Raw genomic sequence first — 15500 nt, forward strand, 5'->3', positions numbered from 1 at the left:
CTGCAGGTCGGTCTGAAGTGTTGACTTCCACTTTATTGATTGGAATTACTCCAAGATCAGTCAACCTAACATCAGCAGTGGAGAAAATCTTCAAGAGCTCTTTGAGGATGTTACATGTTTTTCTTTGAAGGAAAAGCCAGAGTAGCCAGCATGGATTTAAAAGGAAAAAAGAGAGTCAATGCACTTCAAAAGTAATACATTATGTGAAACACTGAGATTGTTAGAAGTGACTTTATAAGTACAGGCATTGCTTTTTTAAAAAAAACGGCCATGTCTTTATTCAAAGTAATAGAACTTTCCTCACAAATGAAAGGAACTGGATAAATATCTGTTTAGGAAAGGGATGTAGGGTTATAAGGATAAGTATAGACAGGCATATGAAATACTTTATGACCTAGAAATTGGATATGGCCTGAAAACGGCTGGTGTCATGGGCCAGCGCTATTTGGCTGTGCCTGTTCAAAATGCTGCAGGCAGCACGCAAAATTCGTGCTGCCTGCTCATTTACATGACTGGAGTGCTGATCTCAAGATGACAGCATTCCTACTCCCACCACTACAACTCCGCCATTGCCCGTGCTGCTGTCTGTCAGCCAGCCAGCCTACAGTGTTACCACCCATGCCGAGGTAGTGCTGTCTACAGCCAGGCCTTCAAGGTCCACAGTTGGTTGAGGTCATCCTGCAAGGCCATCTGTAGTCTCCCCCATGGGAAGTCAGCAGTCCACCAGCCATGCTGCTGCCACTGGGGTAGCACTGCATAGGAGCACTAGGATAGGGAAGGGCAGATGACATGAAAATTGGTGGGGTGGTAAATAGCGAGGAGGGAAGCCTCAGGCTACAGGATGATATAGATGGGTTGGTCAAATGGGCAGAACAGTGGCAAATGGAATTTAACCCTGAAAAGTGTGAGGTGATGCATTTTGGGAGGACTAACAAGGCAAGGGAATACACAATGAATAGTAGGATCCTAGGAAGGACAGAGGATCAGAGGGACCTTGGTGTGCATGTACATAGATCCCTGAAGGCAGCAGGACAGGTAGATAAGGTGGTTAAAAAGGCATATGGGATACTTGTCATCATTAGCCGAGGCATAGAATATAAGAGCAGGGAGGTTATGATGGAGCTGTACAAAACGCGAGTTAGGCCACAGCTGAAATACTATGTGCAGTTCTGGTCACCACACTGCACATTCTCCCCGTGTTTGCGTGGGTTTCCTCCGGGTGCTCCGGTTTCCTCCCACAGTCCAAAGATGTGCAGGTTAGGTTGATTGGCTATGATAAATTGACCCTTAGTGTTAGGGGGATTAAATACGTGGGGTTACGGGGATAGGGTGGGATATGTGTTGGTGAAGGGGTTACAGGGATCGGGTGGGATATGTGTCGGTGCAGGCTCAATGGGCCGAAATGGCCTCTATCTGCACTGTCGGGTTTCTGTGATTCTGTGATATAGGAAGGATGTGATTGCCTTGGAGAGGGTGCAGAGGAGATTCACCAGGATGTTACCTGGGCTGCAGCGCTTCAGCTTTGAAGAGAGACTGGACAGGTTGGGGTTGTTTTCCTTAAAGCAGAGAAGGCTGAGGGGGGGACCTGATTGAGGTGTAGAAAATTATGAGGGGCATAGATAGGGTAGATAGAAAGGAACTTTTCCCCTTAGTAGAGGGGTCAATAACCAGGGGGCATAGTTTCAAGGTAAGGGGCAGGAGGTTTAGAGGGGATTTGAGGAAAAACTTTTTCACCCAGAGGGTGGTTGGAATCTGGAACTCACTGCCTGAAAGGGTGGTAGAGGCAGGAACCCTCACAACATTCAAGAAGCATTTAGATGAGCACTTGAAATGCCATAGCATACAAGGCTACGGACCAAGTGCTGGAAAATGGGATTAGAATAGACAGGGCTTGATGGCCGGCGCGGACACGATGGGTCGAAGGGCCTCTTTCTGTGCTGTATAACTCTATGACTCTATGACTCTATGGCACACGAATGACAGGCAGTAAGGGATTGCACAAGGTTGATTAGTTGATATTGTACTGTTAATTGAATACTTAAAAATGTATTAATTTTGTTTGGAATTTATTAATTTTGTTTTGTGGTTGCTGTCTCTGCTCTAAGGAAAGCAACCCCAGCTTTGTGCCCAGGAGGACACTGTGAGATTCCGTGACAGAGAGATGGTATGATGGGGATGTGGTGAGCAACGGGGAGCTGCAGTTTCATTCATTACAATCAGAGTCTGATGAGGCCTTCACAGACAGCCCATCCGGAAGGGGATTTGCTACCTGCCTCCTCCCTGCCTCCTTGTCCTCCCCCTCTTCCTCTTGCTCCTCTTCCCCCTCCTCCTCCTCCTCTCCCTTGTCCTCCTCCTGAGGTGGTCCCGCAATTCCTGCTGGCAAGGGCTTTGCCCTCATGATGGCCAAGTTGTGAAGCATGCAGCAGACCACCATGAAATGGGACACCTGCTCCAGCGGAGTCATCAGCCAGGTGCAGAGCAGATAGCCCTTGTCTCCGAGCAGCCACCCTCAGGTTTGACATGGTGGGTGGAAGATTGCTGGCACACTGGACTGATGCAGGATGAAGTCATCATAACTGCTGCCAGGATAGCGGGCATTCACCATCAGGATGCGCTGGGTGTGATCGCACAACAACTGCACATTAAGTGAGTTTTGCAGTTATGGAAGATCTCAGGATTGGCATAAGGTGCCTGTAAAGCCCGTTATGCTGACAAAGCCACATGTGTACTCCACCTGCTTCTCTCTGCTCAGAGAGAAGACAACGTAGTCCCTTCTCCTGGTGTACAGAGCCTCTGTGACCTCCCGGATGCAGTGGTGGACAGCGAACTGTGAGATGTTAGCTATGTCCCCTGCTGCAGACTGGAAAGATCTGCTGCCGAAGAAATTGAGGCCAAGGTGACCTTGAGGGCCACTGGGAGAGCTGTGGTCGCCCTGCTCTAAGGCTGCAGGTCTGATTGCAGGAGGTGGCAGAGTTCTGTGATCACCTCCTTGGTGAAGCGGAGCCTCCTAATACAATCCCTCTTGCTTAAGTGGAGATAAGAGAAGTGCTCTCTGAAGATCCTAGGTGGGTAAGACCTCCTGCTGAGTTGCCTCCTGCTGAGTGGCCTCCTGCCCCTCCTCTTCCTTCCTCTGGTGGCATCTTCTCTTCTTCGCTATCTCAGCTCCCCCTCCTGAAGATACTCGAACGCGAGGGGGACTGCAAGGAGAGCCCCCATGACTGTGAGCAAGTATTGTGAGCAGAAGCCTTTAATTAAGAATGAAGGCATTCTCCACTTGCACCAACACTGCCTGTCACCTCAGGAACTTGAAACAAGTTTAGAAAGCTGCAAGAGTTGCAGAAAGTTACACAGGGCCAGTCAAAATAAAAAAGCATGTCAGCTGCAAGTTGTTGCTGATGATTCCTTTAAATAGCGCTGCTGGAGGCCCCTTCCTGTTTGTGAACGCTTGGTCAGCTGGTCGTAATTAACACAGATCAGGCGTCAAGTGAGCATTGCACATTCACTGATGTCACAATCTGTATAATCTACATATCCCCAGCGAGCATGGGCAATGCTGCCGCCCAGTCGAAAATGGCGGCCGCCGTGGGATCCGCAAGCAGCGGGCAGAAGTGAAGTGGCTGCCATTTTTTTTCCAAAATGGGCCTTAATGGCCAGCACTAACACCTCCAATTTCTAGGCCTATGGACTGTAATTGTTCTTAAGCTGTTGGGATCAAAATCTCATGCTAAGGAAAACAACCAAAGTCTGAATAATCTAGGATGTAAGGTTGAATAGATGAGCACAAAATTGGGGTGGGTAGTGCCCGCTTTTTCGGCGCTACGAGTGCTGTATTGGTTCCAAAATGGCGTCCACACGCATGCACACACTTGTGGGGTGGGTCGCACCAGTCGGCATATTGGTGAAGGCATTAGCTTGCTCACAGTGAGTGTCCACCGTAAGTATGCAGAATTGGCAGGGTGTAATGCTGATTTGAAGCCATGATCTGCCATTTTGGAGCTCAACCCTCCAGCTAACACCCTCTCTTAAGCTTGCACAGCTGAACATGCATTCAGCAGAAGGAATGACTCTCCAGTAGCGCTATTTAAACAAATCATCAACTACTTACGGGTTACTATCTGGTTGATTTCTACTGGCTGTTGCTATGATTGTACAAGTGTTTGGTGCTTTATAGAGTTCTTTAAAGTTGCTAAAGTCTACAAGGAGTGGTGTGGAAGGTGCTGAAGGACTTTCTCCTGAGTTCAAGGCTTCTGCACAAGCCAGTTGCTTCCAGACATGGGTGCAGTCATAGGCATTCCCCTTGGAAAACAGCATGACTGGGAGAGTGAGCAGAGGCGACACAGAGCAGGACAAGCTGCTAAATGAGGGAGGAGGGGGAGAAGGGCTCTCAGCAGGAGGCCATATCCACCCAGGGTGTTCAGGGAACAATTCTCCTCCCTGAACCTCAGCAAAGAACAGTCTGTCAGACGTCTGCGCTTCACTAAAGACGTCCTCATTGAAATCTGCCACCTGCTGTAGCCACAACTGCTACCTCAGAGCAGGATGAGGTCCGCATTGCCAGTGGCTATGAAGGTGACCGTGGCCACGAACGTTTATGCATCGAGCTCCTTCCAGGTTGAAGCAGGAGATATTTGCAACATCTCACAGTTTGCCGTCCACTGTTGCATAAGGGAGGTCACTGAGGCTCTCTATTCCGAGACAGCTGACTACATTTCTTGCCAGAGAGCAGCAGGTGGAGCGAGCATGCAGCTTTGTGAGGATTGCAGGCTTCCCCATGGTGTAGGGTGCCATTGACTGCACGCACATCACTTTGTGAGCACCGCATCTCAACTTTGAGATGTACCGCAACTGAAAGGCATTCCACTCCATCAACATCCAGCTGGTGTGTGACCATATGCAGCGAATCATGCAGGTCAATGCCCGGTATCCTGGCAGCAGTCATGATGCCTTCATTCTGCAGCAGTCCGTTGTTCCATCTGCAATTGAGCCACCACGACATAACAGAGGCTGACTACTGGGCGACAAGAGTTATTCTTTGACAACATGGCTCATGACTCTGGTGCGCAACCCACGCACATATGGGCAACATGCATACAATGAGAGCACACCATTTGCATGCTGAAACAACACTTCCACTGCCTGGATCGCTCTGGAGGAGCCCTGCAGTACTTGGCTGAGTGGGGGTGTCAAGATTCATGTTGGTCTGCTGCATGCTGCACAACTTCATTATCATGAGGGCACAGTCCTTGTCACCAGCTATACGGCTATCAGCTGAAGAGCAGGAGGATGAGGAAGAGGAGGATGAGAAGAGACAACCTAGACAGCCCCTTTCTGGCCGGGCTGTCCATGAACAACTCATTCAAATGCAACCCCAATTCATTAACAGTCCTGTTGTGTATGTACCTTTAAGAGAATAACTGGTCTCAGACTGCAGTACCGGCAGTGACCACCCCTGCATAAAAGGCGCTAGTGAGCCTCTGTTGTTTCAGTTTCACTATTGACTTCCATCAGTAAAGACTTATTTTGTTCCACTCCTGCTGTCCGTGTCTCAATAATTCACGGACGTAATACTGGCGACGAGCAGATACGAACCTACCTACAGTCTGCACCACCTCCTGGGATCCATTCCTACAGCGAAGTGAGCAGAGGTCGAGGCCAGAAAGAAAAGAAAGTAAGAAGCAGTAGAAACGGGCGTCGACCATGGGCATCCGCCCTGTGTTGCTGAGTTGAAGATTGCTGGAGAAGCTGTCGGAAGCGGGGCCTGGTTCCTGTCGACGGTGCTTCAGCTAATCGGGCTGGTGGCAGGTAGTGCACTGATCCTTCCTGGGCTGCGGCAGTCGCGAACTCGAGCGGGTGGTTTGCAACGGGGCCGAGCAGCGTTGTCGGGAAGAAGAGAGAGAGAGGGTGGAGCACACAGGGTGCGGCCGGTGCTACGAAGCCGGGCTGCGTATAGACCCGCGAAGAGGGAGGCAAGAGTCCCACAGGGTTGTTCCACGACGGGAAAATAATAAAAAATATATATATATTAAACGCACAAGAAACCGCGGAAAGCAGTGCTAACAACAGCGGGGAAGAAGGCAAAGCGCGGGAGGCGCCATCTTCATCAGCGGGGAAGAAGGCAAAGCGCGGGAGGCGCCATTTTGTTAAATCGGGAAAGAAGGCAGTGCGCGGGAGGCGCCATTTTAGATTTACAAGATGCCGAAGACTGGCTGTATCACTGCTTTTGATAATACAATAGAGGACTGGACCACGTATGTGGAAAGAGTCGAGGTATATTTCGAGGCAAACGAAATAGCGGAGGAGAAAAAGGCATCGATATTGCTAAACTTAATGGGCGCTAGAACATACCGCCTATTGCGGGACCTGATTACTCCAGCCAAACCGAAGGCGAAGAGTTTTAACGAAATTGTTGCTGTCCTACAGGAACACCTAAACCCTGCACCGCTGTTGATAGCAGAAAGATTTAAATTCCACAGGAGAACTCAGCATAAAGATGAGAGCAATGCTGAGTACCTTACGGAACTACACAAGCTATCAAAGCACTGCCAGTTCGGAGCAGGACTGGCAGATACCCTACGGGACAAATTTGTCTGTGTACTCCTGAGTGAAGGAACACAGAAGAAGTTACTCTCAGAGAAAGAGCTGACGCTAGATAAGGCTTTCAGCGTGGCAGTATCGTATGAAGCAGCAGCCAGGGGAGCTGCAGAAATTCAACAAAAACCACAGGAATACGGCACCCACGAAATGACACGGGGATTTGCAAAATGTTATCGCTGCGGCAGAACTAACCATGACCAGAAGGACTGCTGGTCCAAAGACAAAATATGCAGGCAATGCGGGAAGATGGGACACATTGCACGAGTTTGCAGGTCTGGGAAGAAGACCAACGACAACAAAAAGGCTACTAAGGAACCGTACAAGAAAGTACAAAAGATGACGGACAGTAGTTCCGAAGACCAGATGAGCGATAGTGAATCCGGGGACAGGAGACTAAGCTGTCTCAAACTTCACAATGTAATCGCAAAAGAGGATCACTGAACCATTTGGGTCACCCTCACGATAGCAGGGTCCCAAGTTAAAATGGAATTGGATACAGGATCAGCGCTAACCGTCATGAATCGACGAGACTACGAGCGGCTATTTTCACACATACCCTTGAGAGAGACATCCATCGTCTTGACGACATATACGGGGCAAAAAGTATACCCCAGAGGAAAAATAAGGGTGCCTGTCGAATACAACGGCAAGAAAATACGGAAATTATATCTCCACATACTGCCAAATGGTGGACCACCGTTATTGGGATGGGAATGGATCAGGAAGATAAACTTAGATTGGCACTCCATTCATGCAATGACGGTGGACGGTAAAAAAGATGAAGACGTCACTCCTGGACGATTGTCAACAATCTTAGCTAACGCCAAAGAGGTATTTCAACAAGAACTGGGCACGCTTAAAGGCGTAACCGCCTCGATAAAAATAGAAGAGAATGCAGTTCCCAAGTTTTTCAAAGCAAGACCGGTACCATATGCAATTCGCCCAGCCGTTGAGGCAGAGCTGGAGAATCTGGAGAAGGCGACACCCATCATTCCTGTCATGAAGAAAACGTTAAGCAATAAGTCTGGGGAGCCAAGGAAGATTCGCATCTGTGGGGATTTCAAGGTGACGGTGAACCCAGTCCTTCACACAGTACAATATCCTCTTCCAAGGATAGAAGACATCTTCGCCTCACTGTCTGGAGGGAAGCATTTTACAAAAATTGACCTAGCACAAGCATATTTGCAGATGGAGGTTGAAGAGTCCTCTAGGAAGTATCTCACGATAAACACTCACAAAGGTCTTTACCAGTATCATCGATTGGTATTCGGAGTAGCATCGGCTCCGGCGATATGGCAAAGAGCGATGGAACAAGTCCTGCAAGGGATTCCGGTGACTCAGTGTTACTTGGATGACATCCTTGTGACAGGTGAAGATGACAGTGAACACCTTAACAACCTAGAACAGGTGCTCACTAGACTACGGGAACATGGGCTGCGAGCCAACCGCCCCAAGTGCGAATTTTTTAGGAAACAGATATCGTATTGTGGCCACGTGATTGATGAAGAGGGGTTACATAAGTCCCCTGACAAAATTGAAGCGGTTGTTAAGGCCCCAGCGCCTGAAAATGTGTCGCAACTGAGGTCCTTCCTCGGATTGGTGAATTACTATCATAAGTTTTTGCCGAATTTGTCGACAATTCTGCACCCACTGAACGCCCTGTTACGAACGGGGGTAGCATGGAAATGGAGCGATGATTGTAAGCGTGCCTTTCAGAAGAGTAAGGACTTAATCACTTCAAGGGAAGTATTGGCTCACTACAACCCAGCATTGCCGATCAGACTGGCGTGTGATGCGTCTCCCTACGGCATTGGGGCGGTACTGTCACATAAATTCCTTGATGGTTTAGAGAGGCCGATAGCTTTTGCGTCACGCTTGTTAACTTCTGCCGAGCGTAACTACGCCCAGATTGACAGCGAGGCCCTCAGCCTAGTGTGGGGGGTGAAGAAGTTCAATCACTACCTGCACGGTCAAAAATTTACTCTACTAACCGATCATCAACCTCTTGTCTCCATTTTCAACCCTCAGAAGGGCGTACCGATAATGACAGCACAACGGCTGCAGAGATGGTCCCTTTCCCTAGGGGCACACCAATATGACATCGAGTACAAAGGAACTAAACAGCATGGAAATGCTGATGGATTGTCACGCCTACCATTGCCGACGGTGGAAGAAGAAGACCTTGCAGTGGATCCAATGGAGTTATTCCACTCGACCATAGTCGAATGTCTCCCTGTGACGAATGCAAACATAGAAAAGGAAACACGGAATGACCCGACACTATCACGGGTCTATGATTTAACGGTGAAGGGATGGCCAGCACATGGCGAACCACTGCTGCCAGCATTCTCGCCGAGAAGAGAACAGCTGTCAGTGTGCAGAGGAACCTTGATGTGTGGATCCAGAGTAGTAATTCCACCTAAGTTGACGGATAGAGTGCTCAATGAGCTTCATGAGGGTCATCTGGGTGGGGTAAAAATGAAGAACTTAGCCAGAGCGTTTGTGTGGTGGCCGGGAATCGATAGAGAAATCGAAGAGATGACCAAGAGCTGTGCAGGATGCCAGAAGGTCCAAAACGCCCCACCACAAGCTCCTCTGCATCCATGGGAGTGGCCCTCATCTCCATGGCAAAGGGTGCACATTGATTTTGCTGGTCCCTTCATGGACTCGATGTTTTTAATTGCGGTGGATGCACATTCAAAGTGGCCAGAGGTAATAAAAATGTCCTCAACCACCACGGAAAAAACTATCACAGTTTTACGAACCATATTCGCCAGGAATGGGCTGCCTGAACAGATTTGCTCTGACAATGGACCACAGTTTGTGTCTGAAGAGTTCCGGAGGTTCTTAAAGAACAATGGTGTTAAGCATTACACATCTGCCCCATATCATCCAGCCACTAATGGATTGGCCGAGAGGTTTGTCCAAACATTCAAGAAGGCTATCAAGGCAATGTGTAATGAAGATATACCCCTACAACACAAGGTGGACAACTTCTTGTTTGCCTACCAGAATGCGACACATGCGGTTACCAACCAAACTCCAGCCATGATGTTCTTCAATCGAAGACTACGATGCCACTTGGATTTGGTTAAGCCAAACGTCCGAAGAGATGTGGAGAACAGGCAGTTTCAGAATATGAATGAAAGGCCGACCAGGAGTTTTAAGATAGGTCAACCAGTTTTGGCCCGGGACTACCGCACTGAGAAATGGCAGCCAGGAATGATTTGTACACGACAAGGACCTCTCATGTATACCGTGGACGTTGGGGAGAGCATTGTAAGACGCCATGCTGACCAGATTCTAGAGTCACTGGAAAACGTCAACTCCACACCACGATCTGATACACCTGGTAATGAAATCGACGTTCCAATTGCAGCTACCGCAGAACCGGTAACATTGGAAGCAGATGAACCAAACAACGACATTGATCCCGACTCAACATTGCCAGAAGAACCTGATACCCCAAAGAGGCGTTATCCAGACAGAATCAGGAAGCCTCCTCAAAGACTGAACTTATAATTGCTTAAACTTAACCAATGTATCTAGCAACCGTAATTGTGATTGTAATTAGTTATCATTTAGTTGTTAAATGAATGTTATGTACTGTTTATCTAAAAGGGGAGGAATTGTTGTGTATGTACCTTTAAGAGAATAACTGGTCTCAGACTGCAGTACCGGCAGTGACCACCCCTGTATAAAAGGCGCTAGTGAGCCTCTGTTGTTTCAGTTTCACTATTGACTTCCATCAGTAAAGACTTATTTTGTTCCACTCCTGCTGTCCGTGTCTCAATTATTCACGGACGTAATAAGTCCCACACCTTACCTTCCCTCTGTCACTGACCATCACAGTGTCCATTTGGCCACAGTGCCAAAAATAAAACCAACACAAAATAAACATTCCAAGCCAAATTTATAAATCAAACCATGCCATATTGCATACAAATGTCAACTAATCACCATTGTGCATTCCCTTAGTCTTCCATATGCCTTTGCCTGTCCTAGTGCTCCTATGCAGTGCTACCCCTGTGGCTGCAGCATGGCTGGTGGAAGGCTGCTGACTTTCAGTGGGGGAGACTGCAAATGGCCTTGGAGGACAATCTCGAGCAGCTCTGGGCCTAGTAGGCTTTGGACTGCACCACCTCAGCATGGGCGGCAGGAGTCTGGGCTGGCTGGCTGACAGGCAACAGCAAGGGCACTGGTGGAGTGGCAGTGGTGAGAGGATGAATGCTGTCATTCTAAGAGAGGACAGCAGGTTCGTGTTCCATGGAGCCACTGCCATTCCCCCTGGGCGGCGCCTCAGGAATCCTAGTAATCTGTTGGAAGATAGATTGCTGGACTGTTGTAACACCCTGCAAACCCCCTTGGACACTGGTATCCGCAAACATGATGGCAGCAGTCTGAGCTTGCATGACAGAAGTCTGAGCTTCCAGTGCAACACCCAGATGTTGGGGGGCTTCTGTTTGTGCTGCAATGGAAGCTGAGACTTCGGCCATCAGATGCTGCATCATGGTTGGGTCCACAAGTGCTATGTGCATGGTGTTATTGCCCCCATTGAAAATATGTAGGCAATAACTTCTTTTGAATAAAAATGATGTATTTTTGTCTAATTTTAGTTTGTGGCTGTCCCTTTAAATCCAGTCACTGTACATAAGCAGTGACTACAGTTCAGATTCCTATACCAATCTTATTTTGATATACATATGTTGTATGGTCAGTTCAAACTGTCTTTTGAACTGTAAGCTTGAAGGGAAGTGCCAAGCTGACTTTGAGCAAACGCAGATTCTGTGATTTGTCCAGTTAACAGCCAATTATTTTGAACCTAATTGTCAGTTATAAAACATTCAATCAAGCCAAGGCTATTTATGGGGCTGGATCTGTTCATTAAGCTAAGTTGAGTTATCAGATGATAATTGAACTGATAAGAAACTTTGCAACAAAGGATAAGGTAAAAGATAAGCTAACTCTTATAGTCAGGGAGGAATGAAAGAAAGAAAACAATTACATTTATAAAAGTTGCCTATAAAAGAATAACTTAGTGAATTTGCTCAGAGCTTATATGCTTCTAGGTATGGCAGACCTGGTAAACTGAATTAAATTTGCCTAACGACCTCCATCCATGCAACTTGCGTCTGGCATTTTACAGATGGGTACCCTAGGACAGCAAAGAGGGCCAACCTCCTTTGTTGCACATCCTGCTTCAACTTCCCTGAAGAGTCAGTGTGCTTCCCTCATTACGCACATCATGCTTCAAAATCTGTTTCTCCCTTCAGATGAACAATTGCAGGTGAGTCCTCTTTTAAAGCAAGCAACAGCACTTTAATGCCTACTGGCTCACCCACTGTTGTGACTTGTAGCCAACCACCTTTCAATCTGTGCATATTTTTTATACATAGAGAGTCGATTGAAATGAAGTGAAGAGCTTGCATGACAAAAAGTTAGTGAGGTCAGTCCTTCCAACTGCTGATGAGGTGTGCAATCTTGCTACTGTACTTGGAAAATCTGGTTAAGATTTCAAAGTTGGGGATTTTCATGTACAAGTGTCTCAGTAAGGAGAGGCTCATACATGCAAAGAGTGCGATATTATTCAATTAAATATTTCAGTTTTTAACAATTACAAAAGTGTACAATTTTACATATATTAAATGCAGCATTTTGCTGGTATTTACTGGGAAAATAGAAAACATATTTCTATTAAAACACACCAACAGAGCTCCAAGTGTTTTGTTTCTAAGATCACTACTGACTGTGAGAAGAACGGAACTTTTAAAGATTTTTGTCTTGCTGGGTTAAATATCTATTTTTTTTTTTAAAAACATTAGTAACTGGGCTCAAAATGGAAGAGTGAGCCTGCGAGAAAAATACAGAATTCTCTAGGAATTAGGAATTAGTTAAGAAAAAAGTTTTTTTGATCAGGGTATGAATTGGATGGCATATGGATCCTGCCATGGGATTGCTTCATCTTTCCTGAAACTCCATGTTTGAATCCCTCCAATCAGGTGTCTGCCGCTGCCACAGTACCAAAACAAATCTTATCAAAGTCACAAATGTGACTGAGTGACTGTGACAATAGTAAACTATCCCTACTCATCCTTCTCGACTTGTCTGCAGCCTTTGACATGGTTGACCACACCATCCTCCTCCAACGCCTCTCCACCGTCATCTAGCTGGGTGAGACTGCTCTCACCTGGTTCCATTCTTATCTACCTAATCGTAGCCAGAGAATCACCTGCAATGGCTTCTCTTCTCACTCCCGCATCGTTACCTCTGGTGTCCCCCCAAGAATCTATCCTTGGTCCCCTCCTATTTCTCATCTACATGCTGCCCCTCGGCGACATCATCTGAAAACACATTGTCAGTTTCCACATGTATGCTGACGACACCCAGCTCTACCTCACCACAACTTCGCTGGACCCCTCCACTGTATCTAAATTGTCAGACTGCTTGTCCGACATCAAGTACTGGATGAGCAAAAATTTCCTCCAACTAAATATTGGGGAGACCGAAGCCATTGTCTTCAGTCACCGCCATAAACTCAGTTCCCTTGCCAACCACTCTATCCCTCGCCCTGGTAAATCTCTGAGGCTGAACCAGACTGTTCTCAATCTTGGTGTCATAGTTGACCCGACCACATATCCGCGCCATCACTAAGACCGCCTATTTCCACCTCTGGAAGATTGCCCAACTCCGTTCCTGCTGCAGCTCGTTTGCTGCTGAAACCCTCATCCATGCCTTTGTTACCTCTAGACTGGACTGTTCCAATGCTCTCCTGGATGGCCAACCAACTTCCACTCTTCATAAACTCGAGCTCATCCAAGACTCCTGGTCGGCCTCCCACATTCTACCCTTCATAAACTCGAGCTCAGCCAAGACTCCTGGTCGGCCTCCCACATTCTACCCTTCATAAACTCGAGCTCATCCAAGACTCCTGGTCGGCCTCCCACATTCTACCCTTCATAAACTCGAGCTCATCCAAGACTCCTGGTCGGCCTCCCACATTCTACCCTTCATAAACTCGAGCTCATCCAAGACTCCTGGTCGGCCTCCCACATTCTACCCTTCATAAACTCGAGCTCATCCAAGACTCCTGGTCGGCCTCCCACATTCTACCCTTCATAAACTCGAGGTCATCCAAAACTCTGCTTCTCATGTTCTAACTCGCAGCAAGTCCCGTTCATCCATCACCAATGTTCCCTTTAAGCTGTGCGGCCGTGTAGCGCTCTGAATGTCCTGCGCAGCCGGTGAGCCAGCTTTTAAATAGAAAAACTGTGCATGCGCGGAATTTTGAATGGCCTGCACAGCCAGTTAAAGGGGCCGTGCAGGCCAGAAAAAAAATTAGAGGGACATTGCCCATCACCCTTGTGCTTGCTGACCTACATTGGCTCCCGGTTACGCAAAGCCTCAATTAAAAAATTCTCATCCTTGTTTTCAAATCCCTCCATGGTCTCACCCCTCCCTATCTCTGTAACCTCCTCCAGCTCCACAGCCCTCCAAGATATCTGCGCTACTCCAACTCTGGCCTCTTGAGCATCCCTGATTATAATTACTCCACCATTGGTGGCCGTGCCTTCAGCTGCCAAGGCCCTAAGCTCTGGAATTCCCTCCCTGAACCTCTCTGCCTCTGTATCTCTCTTTCCTCCTTTAAGACGCTCCTTAAAACCTACCTCTTTGACCAAGCTTTTGGTCACCAGCGCTAATATCTCCTTATGTGGCTCAGAGTCAAATTTTGTTTTATAACGCTCCTGTGAAGCGCCTTGGGATGTTTTACTATGTTAAAGGCACTATATAAATACAAGTTGTTGTTGTTGTTCATGTTATTGTGATTTGATATTGTAAATGTCTAAATGATTTTTTGATCATGAGTGGTTGACTGCATAGTCTTCAAAGGAATAAAAAAGTACTAGTAGATCCCCGTTACATTGCACATGTTAAGTTGGAGAATATGTTCTCACTCCTTCCTATCTCTGTTGTCTTCATGTTGTTACATTTTTTCTTCGTTGTTTCTCTCTTTATTCTCTACTGATTCTCTGTCTTTTTCTTCTTTCCTTTAGAGTAAGAGGTGGTGGATGACCTAGCGTGGTGAAGAAATGAGCCACCAACAGCTGCTGGCTGCCTATGGAATAGGTGTTGTGGTGAAAATGTGGCCCTCAGTCCCTACCTTTTAATCCCCTACCCCCATCACACGTACTTCCCCTGCCCCCTGCTCCATCAAGTCACTTTCCCACTACCCTCTCTTCTTCCTACCACCCTCTCACTCCCATCACTACTTCTTCCTTACTGATCCATCATCTTAATGTATTTTTCATAAGGAAACTTTTAAAGAAAATCCTCGCAAGACCATGCCCTCCAACAACCCTGCCAGAAGTTTCATGTTAGTACAGATCACAGCAAGAACTGCTCGTTATTTATGCCCCCTGCTATCAAAACCAAACTAGAATTTTCTTTCACAGCAAGACTTGTACTTGCCTTAACCCCCTAACATTTGCTTCAGTTTTTATATATGTGACTTCATTATACATAAAGAGGTTTAGCCCATCATCATGAGTGTGTTTAATTTACAGCCATATACCAGAGCATATACACCACATGGACCTGACATACTTATAGTACCACAATATTCTGTTTTCTAAAAAGAAGTCTTCCTACTGTACTTTTTCTACATGCATTTTTTAATCTAGCCTACAGTAACCCGAGTTGGTATGGCCTTAAATGAGCTCAACTTGGAGGTAGAGGTTAGCCTAAATAACCATTTCTATTTCTATTTAAGTTAAAAACAAACAAAAAAAGTTGTAAGTCTTAATTAAAAAGTGGGCAGTTACATGAAATAGAAAATTACATGGTGTGAAACCAGTTTGCGTACAACAGCTGCAAGATGGATTTTGTGTGCTCATTTTTAAACAGCAAGT

General features: G+C 46.9%; 1 long non-coding RNA gene across 1 annotated transcript; it reads left to right on the plus strand.

The window, feature by feature from the left end:
• Positions 1-11748: 11748 nt before the first annotated feature.
• On the plus strand, positions 11749-15130 carry LOC147124456 (uncharacterized). The gene is made up of 2 exons (XR_015079934.1): positions 11749-11881; positions 14646-15130. It is a non-coding gene; the product is annotated as an uncharacterized LOC147124456 (long non-coding RNA).
• The last annotated feature ends 370 nt before the right edge of the window (positions 15131-15500 follow it).

Source organism: Somniosus microcephalus, chromosome 1 (genome assembly GCF_052327205.1).
Source record: "Somniosus microcephalus isolate GS21.2 chromosome 1, FLI_Smic_1.0, whole genome shotgun sequence".
NCBI classification, from domain to species: Eukaryota; Metazoa; Chordata; class Chondrichthyes; order Squaliformes; family Somniosidae; genus Somniosus; species Somniosus microcephalus.